Genomic DNA, 24,049 nt, shown 5'->3' on the forward strand with positions numbered 1-24,049 from the left:
ATCTCTCTTTCTGTCAGTTGTTATGTGATGTTCTTTTTTTGCATTTTCTAGTTACGTTAATTTTCTTCAATTAAAGCATTAATTAAATGCATGTAATTGGTTAGAATTCCTCTATATCAGTTCTTTAATCTTCTTCTCTATCATATCAATGGTTTAAGGAACATAGCCATGCAATTACTGCCTGGATCAAGAATCTAAATCTGATTGTTAGGATTTAGTCTTAATCTTATAAGATCCTAAATCAGATCAAGTTTGGTATCAGAGCCTATTTTTGCAGAGAAATTACAGGTCGTAAATGTTAACTAGGTTGAAGTTGAAATAAGGAGAAGGTGAACTTGTAGAGTTCAATCCAGATATTGGGAAAAGAAGGACTTTTTCTCGATCAGAGATGGTGATGCAGGAGCATCCAGAGGTATAAGGGCAATCCCGTGTCACCCAAAACAAAAAGTACTTAGACTTAGTTTCTGTTTCACGTGTTTTCATTTTTGGATACCCATTTGGGTCAAATAAAGGTTCCAAATCTCACAGTTCCACTATTAGTGTTCTAGGATAGAGTATTTGAACACCTTGGGATATGTGTAAATGCCAAAAAAATAGGAGTATGTAATTGAGCCATCATTTTGGTGAACTAGGAGGTGTAAATTGGCTAGATGAATGTAATTACAATTTAGAGCATTCTAGAAAAAGAATTAGGTCAAAAGGCCCCATGGTTTGAAAGTTATTGCAATTTTTTAGTTTTTGGAGACCTCCTAAGAATGCTTCAAAGTCAGGTTAGGGGCATTAAATGACCTCAAAAAGGGCCAAAAAATGGGAGACAAGAAAAGCTGGTCCATAGAGCTATAGAGCGCTTCGAGAGCTTTCTGAAAATGTAAACGGTTCATCAATCAGAGCTACGGTTCAAAAGTTATGCCTCCCAAAAGTTTGATTACCATTTTTGGATTCTTCTAGATTTGCACCAACTTCTAACGCAGCTTTTGGAGCCTTCTACTAGGTTGGTGGATGCCTACTAGCACTTTCTAGAATGTACTCCTAGTCTTTAACCCTCCGAGGTCTATTTAAGGTCATTTTTGGCATTGTAAAAGGCAGTTCAGAGTGGAATTTGAGAGGAGGTACCAAAAGGAGAAATTATCTCTAGTTTTGTGCTATTGTAAGCCCTTAAGGCATGTTTTGAAGTCTATTTTCTCTATACTGAATGTACTAGCTTATTTTCACAGTTAATACAATTTCCCTTTTCTTGTTGTGTCCATTCTATGCTTGGGTTGTGTCCCCATCAAATGGCATCTAAATAGAATTTTCCCAAGTTTGATGTAGAAGCGTTCTAGAGATCTTTTATGGAATTAAAAGCTTTGGTCAACATCCTTCTCCAAGAGAGACATGAATGACACTTGAGGAAAATGAATAAGCTAAGAAGAAGGAGGAAGCAAAATCCTCATCAGAAGATGCGAAAGGTAAAGGAGTAGGAGGTGGTAGTGACCCTCCTGAACCTTCATCTCCATTTTCATCTTCTTCGTCTTCTTTGTTTGCTTATTCTTTAAAGAAACCTAAGCATGCTAATGTGCTTTTGTTAAAATTGGATGTTAAGTTTGATTTTCCTATATAGTGGTGAATTGGATGCAAAGAAATTGGATAATTAGCTTAAGTAGATTGAAGTATATTGTAGGGTTCAAAAGATTTTGGATGATTCTTCCAAAATCCAGCTAGCTACTCTTAGAATGGGAGGTATTGCATTAGTCTAGTGGGAGAGTAAGATCCGGGATGATCTTGTTGCACATGGTAAAATCATTTCATCTTGGTATGAATTTACTTCTACTTTGAAGAAATAGTTTTATCTATTGGGTTATATGCAACAAGCCATTATAGAATGGAAAAATCTAAGGCAAGGTAAAGGACATCTAGTACAAGAGTATACATAGGTGTTTAGGAAGAAGGCATTAACTCTTGGAATTCCTCTTTATACACAAGATACTTTGTTAAAGTATATAGGTGGAATGCATTCGTATTTGAAGCATACAATATTGATGTTTAGTCCTTCTAACTTTGATGAAGTATGTGTTCAAGTGACTAGTATTGAAGCAGGTGGAGGAAACATGAGTTTCAGTTCAAAGAAGGAATTTTCTCCCCTTGACAACATCAAGAAAGGAAAGAAGGCAGCCACAGTGAAGAAAGAGGAAGGTGACAAGCCTACATGTTCATATTTTCAGAAGAAAGGACACACAGAAGAAAAGTGTTGAAAATTGCATCAAGAGTTGAAACCAAAGTGGTTTAAGGATTGTAAGGGTAAGAAAAAGTCTACAACTATTGTTCATGATCTTGGATCATATTCTGGTGATGAAGCAACAATATCAGCTATGGGTTTGAGAGGTAAAGCTTTTGTTGATTTTACCATTGATGTTTCATGTGCTTCTACTTCTAAAAGTCATGTTGTCTGAAGATAGTAAAAGGAGTGAACTTTTTCATATAAGGGTGATTTCTAAGAACACTAAAATTGACTCATTGATAGATAGTAGTTCCCAAGTTAATCTGATTTTAGAGAAAATTGTTAAATAGTTGGGATTGGAAACTAAGCCGCATAAGAGACCTTATCCATTAGGTTGGGTGTGCAATGATAACAGATTGCGAGTTACTAAGCAATGTAAGTTAAGATTTGCAATAACATCTAAGTTTGTAGATGAGGTTGAATTTGATGTGGTTCCACTTGATATTTGTGAGATTGTGTTGGGTAGCCTGTACTTATATGATAGGAAAGCTATCTTCTACAGACAACATAATAAGTATCATTTGTTTAAAGATGGAATTGAATACATTATAAGAGCTCATTGCATGAAGAATGGAGGATCAATTGTAAATACAAGACATTTGAAAATGATTGTAAATGCAAGCAATAAATTGACTCTCATGTCTGCAATAGTTAGTGAGGATCGGGTGTAAGTAGAATCAAGTCTTCAACCAGTGATGGTAAAAGAGGATTTGACAGGTTCATTTTCTAGTAATGTTTCTGTACGAGAGGTCCAAAATGTTGATACTCTTTCCATTTCATTAGTTATTTCAATCATGTTGCTTCTATTTCTACTAGTTGGTACTATGTGGATGATGGATGTAATAGTGGAAACTGGTGGATGTATAGTTGGTTGTATTAATAGTGCCATGTCATTCTTCATAATGTGTTTGATGGTTTAGATATTTAGAATTCTAGCAGTTTTTACAGATGATACTGGACAAGTGAGGCGAACATACCCTCATTTGTATTCTATGTAAAAATAAACTTTCAAAGGTTCAAAAGCTTCTTTTTAGTAGAGAGGCTTGATCTAGAGGATATTTTCATTGAATTTTGAAGTATCTCCAAGACTCCAATAATTAGTACTAGATTGAAGTCCTCAAAATTCTAATCCAATGCAACTCGAATGGGCAAAAAAGGAGTCCATATGCTCAAGATATGGCTAGTCAAAAGTTGGTCAAACCTTGGTCAAAGGCTATCAAAAAGGAAAAATTTTTAACTCTCCAAAATTGGTCAAATTCAGCACCAAAATGAAGGTCTCATCGAGAGGTTTTTGAAAATGTTCGTTGACCAAAAAGTTATGTGCAGTCAAAGTTTAGTTGACCAAAATGACCCAATTGATTGATGATGTCAGAAAGTGACATGGCAAAAAAAATTAGTCAGCCAATCAGTGATTGACATGTGGCACTTTGAGGGAAAAAATTTGGGTGCCACACATATGGAAAGGAAGCCATGTGGCAAAAAAATTATTGTTTGGTATTATAGGTGGTCAGCTGGGGTCGAACCCCCAACCACCGGCTCCCAAACCTCCCACAACCACCGTTCAATTTCAAAACTAATATGTGCTATTTATTATGTAAGGTTTATGTGCTGCTATTTCTAGTTTAAAATGGTTGATGGGATGTTGGACCCCCAACCAACCCTCTTTGTAAAAGGTGTTTTGCCATTGTGCCACACGAGTAGTTTTAACTACACATGGCATGCATTCTATTTATCCTTTATCAAGCCGACCGCCCACCCTTTAAATAGGGGTTTGTTAAATTTTTTTAAAATTTAGCTCACCCAAAATACTACAGATGCCAAATTGATAAATGGAAAGGGGGTAAATTCGAAGATGCCTTATTGTTATAGGCCTATTTTTAAAATAATTGGTTTTGGCCTAATTTAGGAAAATTTTATGTATAAAAAGAGGGGGGTAGGTTCATTTTGAAAATATATAATTAAGAGAATTGATAGAAAATTTGATAGAGGAATTGTAAATAGATTGTTGAGAGCATTCAACTGATGTAATTGAGGATTTTTGGCAATTAAATCCTGGAGGTGAGAGAAAATCTAGAGGACGTGTTTTCAATCCCAAACATTGGTGCAATGTTATGCTAATGTTCTACAAGGGATTGGTCTTGTAACACATTGTACTTGATTTAGAGTTAATTGGATTGGTCCACCAGTTGGAGCTGGACCCGGAGATGTAGTATTGACAGGGAAAACTTTGAGAGCAAATTGTGTTGTGCCTCTTTTGTCATCTCTCTTTTTGTTAGTTGTTATGTGATGTTCTTTTTTTGCATTTTTTAGTTATGTTAATTTGCTTTAGTTAAAGCATTAATTAAATGCATGTAATTGGTTAGAATTCCTCTGTATTAGTTCTTTAATCTTCTTCTCTGTCATTTCAACAGTTTAAGGAACATAGCCATGCAATTACTGCTTGGATCAAGAATCTAAATCTGATTGTTAGGATTAAGTCTTAATCTTATAAGATCCTAAATCAGATTACAAAAGGGGGAGCATTTGTAAAATGAAGCATTTGTAATAGATAGTAAGTATAGCAATGTTGTAAGTTTTGGTAAAGTTTTTGATACTTAGCCAATTTTCCTACTTTGTTGCCATCAATGCCAAATGTTGACAATTAGCTATGTGTGTGTGTGTATAGTCATTGATGGCAACACATGATGTACATGATTGTAGTAAACCTCGAAAATAAAGATACTTAGCTTTTTGGTACTAAAAAATTTATCTAAGTATTAAAATGGTTTACAAAAATATATTGTTTTATTCATAACTTATTTATATGATATTATTATTGAAAAAGAAGATATATGGGAATAGTATAAATGTTGATGATGATGTATATAACCTCAAACATCAGTACAGAAAATATGAAAGAGAGATATTTAAGATGTACATAACATCCGAATGAAAGGTAAAGGAATTATTTTTTTTACAAAATAATTACTTGACCAATTATGGATGACATCCTAGATGTTTACTCTAAGATTGGGAAAGTTTATTTTGGTCCTAGCCGGCCTTACAACAATTTGTGAAAAGGCATGGTATTTTTGCAAAGACATCTTTGAGATTATTTGGAAATTACAAGTGAAAGTTGTGAATGCAAAGTTTTGTATCATATGTAGAAGCCAATTTTTGATACCCTAATTTTGTGATCCATGTTTGAGCTAAGGTCAGAGACTAGCTAAAAAAAGGTATAGCATCCGTACTTTTGTATTCAAGGAACTTTAATTACTTTTTTGGGCGGTGAGATTTTCTTGTAATTCAAAGTACATGTTTGGTAGTGAGTTCTTCTTGCACACATTATACCACAACTCCTAATAGGGATTCAAAGTCTCCTAACAGGGACCCATATGTACTAAATGAGTTTATAGACTCCTAACAAGCTCCATCCTCTAACAAGGAACATTTATATTAGTACATCATTTTGTGGGTATCATCCCCACTGGAGCTTTCCCTTGGCTAGGGTTTCCTTAGTTAACAAAATATGGTGTTATGAGTTCTCTATATGAATGGTTACTTTTGCTGTTCAACATTACTTATTTACTTTCTTATGCATGGTTCAACTTAATAAATAATATCCTGTTGGTGACAAAAGTTTGTAGAATAATGATTCACCTTCCCTATTTCTAACAATATCTTAACCTTTTGAGAGTGTGACAATAAGCTTTCACCACTTTGTGCCCTAGCCTTAGGTTTACCTTAACCATGTGCGATGATGCAAAAAAATTAAACTTGATTGTTGCTACTACCTTTTGCAACCACACAAATTTATACTTAGAGCTTAACTGACCATCTACTATCATGCTACTATTCAAAATTTAACTGTGTGATATATAGGACATGTGTCATCTCGTCACTTTCTAGTTGTAGCATTAAAAACACCACAATTTTGGCCCAATGCACCATCACAACATGAAAATGTATTGTGGTATAGACCCAAAACTATGGCATCAAATGAGTGAAAGTTTTCTCATTTGATATTGCCTCACTCGATGAAACTCATTTGATACCCAAAACTGCTTATCACTATAGAAATAATGATAAGCTCATCACCCATTGATATATTATTTTTTGTCCTTACCATCTAGCGATGATCACTATACCCTATACTGATAGGGTAATTTCTTGCTCATTGTGCAAAAATTCCTAGCGAGCATGTACGAGAGCAAAACTGCACTGTGTTTCATGCACTTGAGGATGCCCAAAACTATGTCAAAAAAATGCAGAGCATATTCTATGAAAGATATCTTAGATCAATTATCTATGATGGAATACATTTTGAAAAAATGTCAACAATGACCAAACCCTTTACATGCCTCAAAAAAATATCATACCTTCTGGCTCTCTTTTCATATGAAAATCAACAACTTCTTTCATCTTCTTGTCTTCTTTAGATATGGATCTATCTTTACTTGTTCTACTATTCTTTTGTATGCAAGAAAAGGATTCTAGAAACTCAATGCTTAGTTCTTTGCACGTTTTTTATGTCTCACCAAGAAGCTCCATCTTCTGGATGTCAAAATCTCCTCCATCAGACTTAGGACTATCCTTTCTCAAGTGACTCACTTGTAATCTCCCAAAGTTCTTAAGCTTTTTCTTCAAGGACTTGATGCTCTAATACAAATTGTTAGAATATACAGTCTATCAATATAACTAAGGGGAAGGGGGGGTGAATCAATTAACCAACTATTACCACAATTATCAAACTTATTAAATCTTAACCATATGAGCAATATATAATCATAAACAACAACAAGATACTCATGCATAATAACACTAGATATGTTAACTAGGGAAACCCTTGATCAAAGGGAAAACCCCAGTGGGGATGGCACCCACAAGATGATGTACTAATATAAATATTTCTTATTAGAGGATGGACCCTATTAAGAGTCTATAACAACATCCAGTATATATCAATCCATGTTAGGAGACTTTGAATTTATGTTAGGACATTCCAACCCTGTTAGGAGTTGTAGAAGGTAGATGGACCCACTATGCAAACAACTTCAAGGGAAAGACCAATGAACCCACTATCCAAATGATCTCTAAATTATTCCTTGAAGAATAATAGATTTGAATTGTACTACTCTATCTTCTCAACCAGACTTATACTCTTTGTGATCTTGATATTAGATCACAAACTTCACACCTAATAATCCCTTAGATCACTTACTCACATTACCCAGGTACTCTTCTCTTATTCTTACTTCCTTGATCACTTTGCATGCTCCATCATCTTACAAAAAAATAAAATACATTCTTTTATACCAAGTCCTCAAAACAATTCCTTAAGTCATCCTTGAGGATTTCTCACTTAATTATAATAGGACCACAATAAGATAATTAAATATTTTGCTACCATATAGCATTGTCGGCTCACAATCTATACAACTTATCACACATATGACTCTAGGACTTGCGCACTTACTAACATCATCATCAGACTATCCTCTATTATTATCTAACTTTGATTCTCCATATTATATCTCTATTAGAAGATATAAAATGATCACCAGAAACTATTTTCCAGGCCCTTTGTTTTTGAATTGCTAGTTGCAATTCACATATAACTTCTCTATATCTTCAACTTAGATTATGTATAATTGACCTCATCATCAAAACATAGTGTAGAAAATATCCATAATTTTGCATCTCCTAATGATCAAAACTCTATCCATACAATCATAATCTCTATCTACTACTTTTCTAGTCTTTATAGAATTACTGCTATGTTGACATCAATGACAAACATAGTCATGAATTCAACATGTAAATACTTCCACATGTTCTCCAATTCCTAGGATACTCCCCCAAAGGAATACCATCAAAATTCATGCTAAAAATTCCATCATTTGACATGAGGTGACCTAAAAGTTTCCCCTCAGTAATGCAAAATATATATTTCTTTGGATTGAGGGGCACAACGTGCTCTCTAAACCTCTAAAGAATCAACTTCAAGTCACACAAATGATTTTTCCTCCTCAAGAGGACTATCATATCATCTATATATATGACTATTATCTTGTTCAATATATTCCCAAAAGATGAGTTAATAGCTCTCTGGAAAGTGGCACCTATGTTGATAAGTAAAAATGACATTTTCTGTAAGAAAAGGTTCCCCAAGGGGTTGTGAAGGCGATCTTATGCTATACTTATGGAGCCACACTTATCTAATTATATCCTAAGAACCCATCAAACATGGACACCATCTCTGAACTGACATATTTAGGTAGACTAAAATTATCGTTTAGGCTTGCTTGGTTTAGGTTCTTGAAATCTACAAAAATTCTAATCTCTCTACTTGTCTTTCAAATAGGAACTATGTTTACTACCCATGTAGAATGATGAATTAGATATAATATACATGCCTTCAACATTTTGTCCACTTCTTTAAAAATTGCATTAGCTACCCTAGGATTATAATTCCTCAAAATTTGACGAAAGGGGGTCACGCCTAGTTTTAAAGGGATTTGATGCTTGAAATTTCATTTCTAAAAGTCTTCTAAATCTTTTTAGGACCATGAAAATACATATCCAAACTCCTTTAGTAATTTGAAGAATTTATTTCTCTAAGATTCATTAGAAAACTTACCCAAGTTAAATAGCTTTGAATTAACTTGGGCACTGATATTAATCTTCTAACATTCCCCTAAAAAATATCTCCTTTCATTTGTAGTCTTATTGACATAATAGTCCTTCTATCAAATAATGTTTCTAAGGCTACCAAACATCACAAAATATGATTGTCTTTTAATTGAATAACATTATCATCATAAATATCTTTCTTACCCAAAGGAGGTTCTCAACATTCTGAGCTTGAACCTTCAAAATTAAGAGATTTAAAATACTCTTCCCCTTGGATGAATGCATTGATATGTGCATAGTAATCAAAAACTTTCCAAGAGGTTGCATTATCTAACATGCTAGGGTGATGAATTAGTTCAAGGGTTTATACATCATCGGGGAAGTTAGGATGCAAGACAATAAGGGAGGATGAACTAGCTAAAACATATGATTTAGCATTATATTCCCTAGGCATGGATTCTATAGAGAAAGCTTTAAATCCTTCAATTTAATCCCACACTCTATTTATGTAATGCTTAAGCCTTGAGTTCTTTACAATGAAGATATCCCAAACCTACTTGACAACTAATTCAATGTCCCTTTTATCTTTCAATAGTTTAACTACTCTTCTCTTAGCTTCCTCAATTCCTAGAAGACATGCCTCATATTTTGCAGTATCACTCATGTTCTCAAAATCAAGCTTAAATGCCTTTGGATTTATCTTTCCAAAAGGCATGATGAAAATAACTCCTACTCCGGAACTGACTAAGGCACAACTTCCATCAAAATCTAATGTCCACAATACTTTAAATGCCAAATCTTCTAATCCTTCTATGTCTTCTTTAGGGAACAAAAGATAATTGGCAAAATTGGTTTCATTATATAAGATGTGAGACCTAAGATCTTCAGATGGAAAAATCATATATGATAGACAATTTTTTTAAGTCTTTAACTAAAAACTTCATCTCCAATATCTGATGACTTAATCTTGACTATATGTTTCAATAAATGAAAACATCACATCATGTAACATAGCCAAATTGCCAACAATATCCCCCTTTTGCATTAATGGAAACATATGGAAAAATTGGCTAAGTCCCAAAATTTTAAAACCTTCAAAATTTGTATTATTAGTTACATGGCCACTATGGAATTCACACAAACTTTGGATCATCATTTATAACATCTTTACATACATCAGGGTACTCTCTTTTGATTATACTCTATCATTTACATATATTTACATATAATTTTCTTCATTCACTCCCCTTTTGACACCAATCGTAAAGGTAGTGACAAAACTTATATACAAGTCAATATTTTGTTACTAGTTTCTTTAAGCTGATATTCTGGAAATGCAATCTACAAAATTTTCTTTTAGATTTTTAAAATCCTTCTCTCATGTATCTTGGATTGCTTCTAATACACTGATATAGGAACAAAATCCATAGGATACAACTTCTATTGCATTCAAATTTGAATATACAAATTTCTCATCAATTTCTTAGCATAAAGACATTATTCTAACTACTTATGTACATTACTATTAGAAATGATAAACTAGAGCAAGGAAAAGAAAAAAATCCAAGTGATTTAAGTGAGAAATACTGTTACCATGAGATAAACAAGATCCAAGAGCATATACCAAGTAGATCAACAATGGAGACAAGATTTGAAAGGTGAAAGAAAAAATGCCTAGAGAAGAGTGAGAAAGAAAGTGGTGGAGCAAAATAGCTCAATACAATAACGTCAATGTAATGTGTAAAGAAGAAAGAGAAAGAATCATCTCTTTTAAAGAAATGAGAAAGGAGTTGCATGTGTTCACATGTGTAACCCCCATTTCTATGAATGCTACATTCATAATAAGTGTGTACAATGTGTCAAGATCCTCTTAAGGAGGATAAACTAAATTCCTTTATAAAAGGAATTATAAAATGATTTGTCCTCAAATGTGAACTAGAGGGCAAGTAAATGACATGTCCTCCACATGTGTACAATAAGAAAAACTACTCGAATGGATTCCTGGAACATCCTAAATTAAATACATCCAAGGAAAGATTAATATTTCTAAGAATTACTGATGTACAATGTCAAGTGTTCTCTTAAAAATGAGACTATTTAATTTCTCTCTTATTAGAGTTCAATACAACTTATGTCATCATATACCTTTTCACTTTTGGTTTCCAAGTCATCTGTCTCCATACCAGGTTGTTGTATCTTATTAAAAAAATTATGTAGCTTATTTTACTTTTCTTTCAGCTCCTCATTTATATCTTTGATGAAATTATATGACAACGTGTATTATCTATACAATGTTCTACCTTCCATCAAACATCTCCTTAACTCTTTAATGCAAGAGTCAAGTGTCACTAAGTCATTTATAATGTTCATGCACACTGTATCAAATAGTTGTGCATCATGCTTAATCTATGCCTATGTGGTTGTTACTTCTAATAAATTAGTAAGCTTATTATCAAAAGCTTTAATCAACTCCTTGGGTCATATCTGTGGATCTACCTCTGTAACATTGTCAAATAAAACACCCTAAATTTTTTTAGAAACTTCTTCTAATCTATCTTATAGGCTCTTTACCCTTTTATTCTTCTCAAATATTTTTCTTAGAGATGAAATTAGTCCTATTTGATCATCATCATCATATTTGTTCCCTGAGAACCTTGCTAATGTAGATTCAACTAGTGACCTTGAAGAACTAGGTTCACTTGATTTTTCTTGCTTTCTTTCTTTTTCTTCATATTCTTTCTTCTTCTTCTCTTCCTCTTCCTTCTTCTTCTTCTTTTTCTCTTCTTTCTCTCTTCACTTCTTTTCTTCATCTTCCTTCTTCTTTTTATGGTCTTTTTCCTCTCTCATCTTTTTTTCTTCCTCCCATTTCTTCATTTATTCTTCTTCCTTCTTCTTGTATTCTTCTATCTCTCTTGTCTTCTCTTCCTCCTCTTTTTCTTTTTTCTCTTTCTCTTCATCATCAAAGCTAGTGTAACTCACCTGTTAGAATATATAGTCCACTAATATAACTAAGCGGGGGGTGGGGGGTGGGGGGCGGTGAATCAGTTATACAACTATCATTAAAAACATTAACCTTAGAAAAATAAACCATGTGAGTAACAAGATACTCATGCACAATTAACACTGGCTATGTTAACTAGGGAAAACCCTAGTGGGAATGGTACCCACAAGATGATGCACTAATATAAATATTCCTTGTTAGAGGATAGACCCTGTTAGGAGTCTATTACAACATTCAGTACATATGAGTCTCTGTTAGGAGATTTCAACCTTGTTAGGAGTTGTGCCAACCTTGGTAGGAGTTGTGGAAGACAACTCAACCCATTTCCTAAACAACTTCAAGGTTAAGATCAAATAACCCACTATCCAAATGATCTCTATATTATTCCTTATAGAATAATAGAACTAAAATGTATTTCCTTCCTCTATATTTGTCCTATCAACCAGACTTCTACTCCTTTAGATCTTGTAACTAGATCTCATATTACACATCCAATGACCCCTTGGATTACTTACACACATTCAGTAAGCATTATGCTCATTCTCAAGGTGCGCACTAATAATTCACATCCCACTTGGTCCTCTCTCTTCGAGTCTCTTTACAAACAAGGAAAATGACTTTCCTTTGTAATGTACCTATATAATAATTCTTTGAGTCAGCCTCAAGGCTTTCTTAATTAGTTAAAATAAGACAATTAATTAATTCACAATTACAACAACACTATTAGCTCAGAGTCTATACAAAACTTTACACATCTGAAAGCATGTCTTGCACACACACTAGCATCACCATAACATTGCCCTTTGTCACTATTATCTATGCATCACCTTCATTACATCTCAAATGAAAGATAGTGATAGATCATAAAAACTCTAGTTTCTAATGCTTTGATTATGCACTACTTCTAGTAAAATAGGTGTAGCTTTCGTACAACATCAAATTTGACTTAGTCCTTTAAACCACATCATCTGGAAAATCTCAGGAAAATGTCCTCCACTGGACATCATCTAAAAATTCCTCAGCTCCTGTGCACACTAAGATTATTACCTACTATTCTTCTAGTATTAGTATAATTACCATTGTGTTGATGCCAATGACAAATAAATAGTCATGAATGCAACATATCAATATTCTTCAATGCTTCAGATACTCCCCCAATGTAGTATCATCAACATTCATGCTAACAATCTCCCCCTTTGGCATTGATGGCAACATAGATGAAAAATATCTTGGTTCCAAGAATACCAAATTGTACTCTCCTTTTGCTTCTTCTCAAATCCTCTTCATCAATCTAAGATCTTTTTGGAACAATGTACTATTCTTCTTCTTCTTTTAGGATTAAAAAAAATTGTTTATTGTAAATAATTTCCAATATTCTCTAGCTACATCTGTACACTTGCACATCCTTCTGTGCACTAACACGAATCTTTCTAAATCTCCCTAAAGAGGTAACTCTCCCCCATTGTCATCTCAATAGGAGCTTCTCTTCTTATGTACATTCACTCCATGTACTTTTTATGTACATTCTCTCCCCCATTGACATCAATGTCAAAGGTGTCAATCATAATACCAATTATTACATTGTTCAATACCAAATACCAATGAAGTTGGTCAATACCAAATACCTAGATTCCTTCATGACTCAATACATATCAAATACTCCCCCATATAGGAAGCATCAACATTCAGTCTAGTCTAACCATAGTGCTTTGTACCACTAGATTGATGCACTCCTTGCTTCAACTACTCTAAAGTAGGTAGGGGGATAACCCCTAGCATACCTCTTAGGTATTCAAAAGTATCTTTAGGAAATGGATTTCTAAAGATATTTGCAATTTGACTTTTAGTGTTTACATACTACAACCTTATTTCGTTCTCTACTTACTTTTCTCTCAAAATATGATACTTTATGGATATATGCTTTGTCTTAGAATGCAATACTAGATTCTTAGACATACTTATTGTACTTGTGTTATCACAGTAAATGATAACAGGTTTTGTAAACTCAATTCCAATATCCTTCAACATTTATTTCATCCACATAACTTGATTACAATTATTTGTTGTTGCAACATACTCTACCTCTATTGTACTCTAAGATATACAATTCTATTTCTTTCTCAACCAAGAAACCAATCTTACTCTAAGAAAGAATGCTCCACCCATGGTGCTCTTTCTGTTATCTATACTACCTATCCAATCTACATTAATATATGTGCACGAAGTGAAATCATTTGATCTATCATACCATATAAAATAATTAGATGTATGTTTAAAATATTTGGATATCCTCTTTACTGCTGCATAATGATACTCTTTTCAATTAGATTGGAATCTTGCTACAATCCCAACTACATTTTCTATATCTGGTCTAGTGTGAGTCAGATGTTGCAATCCTCCAATCATAGATCTATACTTCTTCTACTCAACTATAGGTGTCTCATCCTTACTAGATAACTTGTGAGCAATTGTCATGGTTGTACCAATAGGTTTACAATTCTCCAAACCAAATATTTTCAACAAATTTTTCAAATACTTAGTTTTTGAAATAAATATCCCATCTTGATTATGTGCAATCTACAATCCTAGGACAAACTTCATTTTTCCTATCATCCTAATTTCAAATTCATTTTTCATCTCTTTAGAAAACTTATCACTTTCTTCATAATTTACTCCAAATATTATGTCATCCACGAATATTACAATGATAAATAGACCATTATCAGTTTTCCTCAAATACAAATTACCATCTGTTGTCCTTTTATAAATTCAACCTTTGATAAATACCTATCCAATGTTGTATTCTAGGTTCTAGGTGCTTGTTTCAGATTGTACAATGCTTTCTTTAGTTTGCATGTCCAAAATCTTTATCTTTTGTTAAAGAGAATCCATTAGGTTTCACAATGTAGACTTGTTCTTCAAGTTCTACATTAAAAAAAGCTAACTTGACATCTATTTGATAAACCTTGAAATTCTTGTTTTCTGCATAAGCCAAGAACATCCTTACTGCTTCCATTCTTGCCATGGGTACATAGGCTTCTTCATAATCTATGCCTTCTTGCTGTGAGTAACCTTTACAAACAATTCTAGCCTTGTTTCTCTAAAAATTCTCCTTTTTCATTCATCTTATTTCTAAATACCCATTTGGTTCCTATCACATTCTTGTCTTAAGGTCTAGGAACTCATTCCCATGTTCCATTCTTCACAATTTGATCTAGTTCTTCTTTCATAGCTTGCATCTAGTGATCATCCTTACATGCTTCATCTATGCTCTTAGGTTCCACTTGAGAAATTAAACACAATTCCTCATTCACTCTATTTTTAGTCATCAGATCTTTATCCTTGCTCCCAATTATCTACTCCAGGGGTGATTCTTTTTCATGTTTTTACTCAAAGTAGGAGTTGACATCTCAACATTGACCTCTTCCCTAGGTTTAGATCTTTGATCTTCTCTATGCTCAATAGATACTTCATTCTACAAATCATTTTTAGTCTTAAAAAGAACTTTAGCATTTTGTCTAACAATTCCAAAATTATCCTCTTCTTCATTAGAATTATAATCTACCATTTTCTCTTCAGTACCAAACTTTTCATCAATCTTCACATTTGTGCACTCAACTATTGTCTTAGTTCTATAGTTGAAATATCTCTATGCTTTTCTTTTCAATGAATAATCAAGAAACATACCTTGATTGCTTCTAGGATCAAACTTACCAATATCATCATCTCTCTTTATGTAACAATTCCAATTTTTTTGGAATACTTAACTAATGGTGAGTGACCAAACCATAACTCATAAGGTGTCTTTCTCATACCTTTTCAGATCTATACTCTATTTAGAGTATATACTATAGTATTAACTGCTTCTCTCCAAAATTTCTTTTCAAGACATCATTCTCAAATAATATCACTCTTACTTCTTCTATTAACTTGTTCCTTCCTTCAACAATCTCATTCTATTCAGGTGTTCTAGGTGAAGATAATTGTCTTTTGATTCTGTTCTCTTCATAGAACATGTTGAACTCTCTAGAAGTAAACTCTCTTCCCCTATGTGATCTTAAACACTTAATCTTAACACAAGCTTCATCTTCAACACTATTATTAAATATCTTAAATTTCTCAAAAGCTTCAAACTTCTTTTTAAGAAATGCTACCCACATCATCCTAGTGAAATCATGGACAAAAATCATAAAGTACCTTTCACCATAGAATGCTTTGGTTCTTGCAGGACCACTCAGATTTGTGTGAACAATCTCCAATTTCTCTATAGTAGGGAACTTCTTGCTAGGAAAATACACTTTCCTCTACTTAGCCAAAATACATTCCTTGCAGACAACATTAGTAGGCTAAATAATCTTAGGCAGATCTCTCACTGCAATTGTACTGCTAACTTTCACAATATTATCAAATTTTATATGATATAACCTTCTATGCCATCACCAACTATTATCAACCTTTGCAACCAAACATGTTATTTCAGTAGGATTCAACTGAAATACATTAACTCTGGATCTAGTTCTAGTACCAATCAACTTACCATCTTTTTCTTTGATAATGCAAGTTTATCTATGAAGTACAACATATATAACTTATCAACCAACTTTCCAATGCTTAACAAATTATGTTTCAAGCCATCAACAAAGTAAACATCATCAGTGTTAGTTTTACCATCAAGAGTAATAGATCCAATCCTTGTAATCTGATAGGTTGCATTGTTACCAACTCTAACAATACCTCCATCATGATTTTTGAACTTAACAAATTTGTTCATATCACCAGTCATGTGATGTAAACATCCACTATCAATTATCCAATCCAATTTCTTCTCAACTTGGGTAACTAGAGCTCTTTCTTCTCTAATTTCTCTATCAATGTTATCTTCCTTAATAGCCACAAATCTTAATTCATCATCACTTTCACTTTGATCCAATTGATCATATTCTTTATCCTCATTAACATATAAGCAATTTCCTTCCTTATCACTTCTAGGCTTAAATTTTCTTGTGAACTTTTTCTCTCTTTTAGGACATTTAGATGCAAAATGACCATATTTATCACAAGTCCAAAACTTAAAGATTTTCTTACCGTCTTTTTCTCTTCCTACCAGAAAGGCCATTCCTTCTTAAATCTTCTTATCTTCTTTAGATCTGCTACTACTGGCAAAGTCTCCTCTTGTGCTTGTACTTATTTACATATTAGGTCAGATGTGCATAGCACAAAAATTTGTCTCAACTCTAGCTAATTCCCAGACTATCTCATTTCTACTTTTATAGATTCTAATCTTCCAAGAATTTTTTCCTTTATGAAATCTTTGGTGCAGGGCATTACTAGTTGTATCATTTGAGTTGTTTTCTTGAATGGTGGTGATAAAATTTTCAAGATCTTCCATATAACCTTGTCATCATGTTTAGTTCCACAAGAGATTAAATACTTGCAATTTTTTTTGATATTCTTCCTATATAATTTTTGATGGAGTCATCTTCCATCATCATAGCATCTTGAAATGCACAAATTCAACTTTGTAATTTCATTCTTTTTGCATGATCATCACCTTCAAAAGTAACTTCTAATGCTTTCCAAATTTAATGAGAAGTTTGAAATTTCTTTAATTGATTATATTAATTCTCTAGAAGAGCTAACAGTAGGGCTTCTCTAGCTCATGTTACACATGAACAGATCTCTTTCTCCCTCACTACATTCCTCTAGCTTTGATTCTTCAATAATTGCCTTCTTAGCTTTCATCAAAAGCTAATATCCTGGACCCATGCATAGAAGATAAGTCTTCATCTTTTCCTTCCAACTACCATAGTTGGCCCCATTTAATCTTGGACTATCTTTCCTAAACATATTCACCATTGATCTCCCAATGTTGTTAAGCCTTATCTTCAAGGACCTAATGCTCTGATGCCAATTGCTAGAATTATATATGTATATATATATATATATTCCACTGATATAACTGGGGGGGTGAATCAGTTATACAAATATCATTAAAAACATTAACCTTAAAAAAACTTAACCATGTGATTAATATAAACTAAAACCACAACAAGATACTCATGCACAATTAACACCAGATATGTTAACTAGGGAAACCCTGGGGATGGTACCCACAAGATGATGTACTAATATAAATATTCCTTGTTAGAGGATATACCATGTTAGGAGTCTTTTACAACATTCAGTACATATGAGTCCCTATTAGGAGACTTTGAATCCCTATTAGGAGATTCTAACACTGTTACAAGTTGTGCCAACCTTATTAGGAGTTGTGGAGGATAGATGGACCCACTACCCAAATAGCTTCAAGGCTAAGATCAAATAACCCACTATCCAAATGATCTTTATATTATTTCATGTAGAATAATAGAACTAAAATTTATTTCCTTCCTCTATCTTTGTCCTGTCAACCAAACTTCTAGTCCTTCAACTCTTGTAACTAGATCTCATATTGCACATGCAATGATCCCTTGGATTGCTTATACACATTCAATAAGCATTTTTCTCCTTCTCGAGCTGTGAACTAATACAATGTATCCCACTTGGTCCTCTCTCTCCATGGCTCTTTAGATAAAAGGAAAACAACTTTTCTTCATACCATATCTTCATAATAATTCCTTGAGTTGGACTTGAGGATTTCTCAATTAATTGAAATGAGATAATTAATTAATTCACAATTACAACAACATTGTTAGCTCATAGTCTATACAAACTTTACAAGTGTGAAACCATGTCTTATGAACACAATGGTGTCACCATATTATATTTCCTCTATTACTATTATTCATGCATCACCTTCATTACATCTTATCTAAAATATAGCAATAGACCATTATAAATCAACTTTCCAATTCTCCATTTTTGCATTGCTTCTAGTAAAATAGGTGTATCTTCTATACAACATTGAATCAGACCTAGTCCTTTGAACCGTATCATTTAGACAACCTAAAGAACATATCCTCCATTGCACATCATTTGAAAATTTCTCAACTCTTGTTCATACTAATATTACTGAGTGTTATTTTTCTAGTCTTAACGTAGTTATGCTATATTAACATCAATGACAAATACAATCATGAATGGAACATATCAATATTCTTCAATGCTTAGGATATTCTCCTAATTTATTATCATCAAAATTCATGCTAACATCACCAAATTTTCAATAATAGATGGGCTAAAATCCTTCGAAGGATCTTCTACAGTGTCCAAGGTGATGCTTGTACTATCTATTTACATAGTATCGGTAGCAGTTGTTACCTATGGAATGGTGGCTGCCTCTGTCATCTCTGAATCTTTTCTAGTCTCTGTTGTTGTTGGTTCATTCTATTCCTCTATTTTAAGGATTTCTCCCCTATCTCCTTACTTACCTTCTCTTTGTTAGGTTCTAATGAATTCATAACTTTTACAATAGCTTCCTTAGTCTCCTCATTGACTTCTTCATAATTTCCTCCAATTTATAATATTTTTCTTCTCTTATTTCTTAGTATGGGTTCAATGCTTTGATTATTCTTCTAAGATGCTCATCGTTTTCAACTTTTCATAATTTTCTTATCAAGTTTTCCCTTATTTTCTTGTCCTCTTCAATTACTTTTTTCTTTTTCTTTTTAACCTTTCATAGAGATCTTTTGGGATCTATCTTTGCATATCTTCAAATATTTTGTTAGATAAAATCATATGCCTAATGACTAAATTTTCTAATTAAATTTTCTCAATACCTATGTACAAGTGATAATATTTATTTAATTGAACAAAACTTTCATTATTGATTATTAGACAATTTTATTGCCTCTGTCTTTGGTTTCGATGGTTTCCTTCGAGTGGGATCATTTGGTTCTTCTTTCTCTACTTCTATTTCTTTTACCTCTACTTCTTCCTCTTTAGATTCCTCTAATTTAGACTCAACTAATTGATTTCTTATTCTTCGCATACCTTTGTATATTAGAAGTGTCTTCCTCTTCTTTCTAGGTCCACTAGTCATTTGTTTACCTTTTTGTGTTTAGGATGTTTAGTTGGATCATGTTTAACTTCAACTAACCTTTCATTCCTTATGGTGTTAGGAGGGGTAGTTGACTAAACTTTAACAATATTAACATCTTCTTCCTTTGTTCTTTGAACTAGAGGGATGTACTAAGGTTGCACTGGTTATACAACTACATATGGTGCACTAGGTATCTGCACTGATGGTCCAACTATTATCACTCCTTGTACTTACCCAATGCCAATAGCTAAAGGCTTATCTAGAAGAAATTTTGGTTATCTACTAGGATTCATTTTTTTTCTATTCCCACTACTTCTTTGAATTCTTCTCTTCTCATTATTGATACCTTCAATATATTGTTTATCTTCTTATAAAATCTGTTCTTGATTTCTTTATTGCGTAACTAAATGTCTACTTCAAAGTTTTTCTCTTCATATATGCTACATTTAGGACACTCCATGCCTCTTTTTGATTCTAGGATTATCTTCACATAACCTTTTATCATCTCTTCTATCATTTAATACCCATAGGGACAATGAACTTAGCCCTATTAGAAAGAATAGTCCACTGAGCTAACTAAGAAGGGGGGGGCGGGGGGGGGGGGGGGGGGGGGGGGGGGGGTGAATTAGTTATTTGATAATTAAAACATTTATCTTCTTTAAAAAAACTTAACCATTCAATCAAAATAAACAAAAACCATAATAAAATGCACATAGAAAATTACACTAGATATGTTAATCAGGGAAATCCTTGATCAGAAGGAAAACCCTAGTGGGAATGATGCCCATAAGATGATGTACTAATATAAATATTCCTTGTTAGAGGATGGACCCTGTTAGGAGTCTATTACAAAATTTACTACATAGAGTCCCTATTAGGAGATTTCAACCCTCTTAGGAGTTCTGCCAACCTTGTTAGGAGTTGTAGTACAATGTATGCAAGATGAGCCCACTACCCAAACATGCAATTTCAACTACAAGAAGAGCTAACTACGCAAAAAACTAATTTACTATTATCTTACTCTTTTCTCTATCCTGTCAACTAGATCAATCATTGTCAGTCCTTGTAGACTAGGTCACAAACCTCTGATCCAAATATAAAACCTTGGATAACTCAGCAAAACCTCAGTAATGAAGTTTCCTTCACTTCTGCATTTCTTTTCTCAACTTCGCATTATGCACTCTCTGCTACTTATTATCAATGTAATTCATGTCATGCTTGATAAAGGAAATGGTCCTTCCTTTATACCAAGTCCTACAAACAATTCCCTGTGTCAGTTGTTAGGACCACATTAAGAACATGTTACACTTAGTGATAACATAAATCTTTCACCTTGAAATTTAAATAAATTTCCATATACACACTATTATGATGAGCGAGCATAGCCACATCATCATCAATACATCTTGTTCATGTCCTAAACCTTGATTCTTAGAATATCAATTCAGCTAAGAGATATAACAAGTTTACTAGAACATGCCTCTATAAACTCTATCTCAGAATATACATCACCAAAACTTACATAACTTCTTTTAGACTTATCCTTTCTTCTTATGACATTAAGTACATATACTAAATACTCCAAATTATCTCCCATAACCTCAGGTAGTTAGAATACTCAACTAGCCATCTATATCAACTTTTCTATTATTTTTCTGTCAGATACCATAGAAAACTGCTATGTTGACATCAATGAAAAACTCAGTCATGAATGTAACATATCATTATAGTAACATTTCTACAATACTCCCCCATAGGAATACACTAGCATTTATTCTTGGAACCAATCATCTAACAATCTCCACCTTTCACATTGATGGAAACATAGATGAAAAACATCTAGTTCCAAGAATACCAACAAAAGAATGTTCATCTTACTTTTCAAATCCTCTTCATCAATCATTCTCCCCCATTGATATACCTCAATGTACTTTCTTCCAACTGTCATTCCATGCTGTGCTTATGCTGAACATACTATACACATGCCAAACATCTTCCTCAGTATAATGTTTTTCATGCAATATTCTCCCCATTGATATCAATATCAAAGGTTTTATCAACCAACCTTACTTTATAAAACTCTACAACAACTGATACTTACTTAGCTCGAGTGTTAAAAGACACTATTTAAAACAACATCCAACAAGAGTCTTGGATGACTCTATCTAACACAGATACCCCGCTATATAGGAAGCATCAATATTAAGTTCAAATAGAAATGTTGCTCTGTTACACTAGACTGATGCACTCTTGCATCTTCTACTTTGATGTAGGAAGGGGCATAACCACAACCATACCTCACAAATACTCAAAATTCTCTTTAGGAAGAGGCTTAGTGAATATATCTGTAATCTTCTCTTTAGTGCTCACATACTCCATTCTAATTTCCTTTTCTACAACTTTCTCTCTCAACACAACTTTCTCTCTCAACATATGGTACTTAATAAAAATGTGCTTAGTCTTCGAATGCAAAATGTATAAAAATAGGTTCATTGATTTCTATCCTTATATCCTTAAGCATCTGCTTCATCCAAATGGATTGCAATTATTTGCTGCTACAACATTCTTTGCTTCTGTTGTACTTTGTGATGTAAATCCTACTTCTTGCTTAACCAAGAAACTAATCTTCCTCCAAGAAAAGAAGGCTCCCCCACTAGTGCTCTTTCTACCATCCATACTGCCTACCCAATCTGCATTAGCATAAGTACTTAGAGTAAAATTATTAGATATATCATACCATAATCCATACTCTAATGTTACTTTTTGATATCTAAATATCCTTTTTACTACTACATAATGTGCTTCTCTGGGATTAGTCTAGAATCTTGCAATAATTCGAACAACATTTGCTATATCCAGCCTTGTGTGAGTTAGATATTACAATCCTCTAATCATAGATCTATACTTCTTCTCAATAGGAGGTGTCTCATCCTTTGTAGATAACTTGTGTCTAGTTACCATAGGTGGTCCAATGGGTTTACATGCTTCCAAACCAAATCTTTTTAGTAAATCTTTCAAGGACTTAGTCTGAGAAATAAAGATCCCTTCTTTATTCTATACAATCTATAATTCTAGGATATATTTTATCTCTCCCATCATACTCAACTTGAATTATTTCTTCATTTCGTTAGCAAGTTTTTTGCTTTCCTCATCATTACCTCCAAATATGATATCATCAACAAATATTACCAAAATCATCAAACCATCATCAATTTCTTTCCAATACAAATTACTATCTACCATAACTTTGCTATATCCAAGTTTTGTCAAATGTTTGTCCAACCTTGCATACCAGGTTCTAGGTGCTTGCTTCAATCCATATAATGCTTTCTTTAGTCTGCATACTGTGTCATTGTCATCTATCAAAGGACATCCTTTAGGCTGCTCAATGTATACCTCTTCTTCAAGTTCTCCATTTAGAAATGCTAACTTGACATCCATCTCATATACTTTGAATTTCTTCTGTGCTACATAGGCTGAGAATAATATTACTACTTCTATTCTAGCCACTGGAGCATAAGCCTCCTCATAATCTATCCCTTCTAGCTATGATTAACCTTTACATACTAATCTTGCTTTTTTTCTTACAACTTCACCTTGCTTGTTCATCTTCTTTCTGGATACCCATTTAGTTCCTATCACATTCTTTTCTGCTAGTCTAGGGACCAATTCCCATATCTCATTCTTAACTATCTAATCCAATTCTTCTTTCATGGATTATTTCTAATAATTATCTTTACATGCTTCATATGAATTCTTAGGTTCAACTTGAGATATTAAAAATAGTTCTTCATTGATTCTACTTCTTTTCATCACACCTTTTTCTTTGCTTCTGATGATCAACTTGGATGGGTGATCCTTTATCATATTCTTTCCTAAAGTAGGAGTTGCTATCTCAACTCTTGGCTGTACTAAAGATTCTAAGCTTTGGTCATGTGTTTGCTCTCCTTCATTCTACAAATCATTGTTAGTCTCAAGAAATACCTCATCATTCCTTGGCTTAGTAACAACATCATCATTTGAATTGTAATCAACTATTCTCTCTTGTATTCTGAAATTTTCATCAATTCTCACATTTGCACTTTCCATAATAGTCTTAATTCTTTGATTATAACATATATAAGCCTTTCTTTTCAATAAATAATCAAGAAACATACCTTCATCGCTTTTAGCATCAAACTTACCAATATCATCATCT

This window comes from Cupressus sempervirens, chromosome 11 (assembly GCF_028749045.1).
Source record: "Cupressus sempervirens isolate cs-2001-9-10 chromosome 11, ASM2874904v1, whole genome shotgun sequence".
NCBI lineage: Eukaryota > Viridiplantae > Streptophyta > Pinopsida > Cupressales > Cupressaceae > Cupressus > Cupressus sempervirens.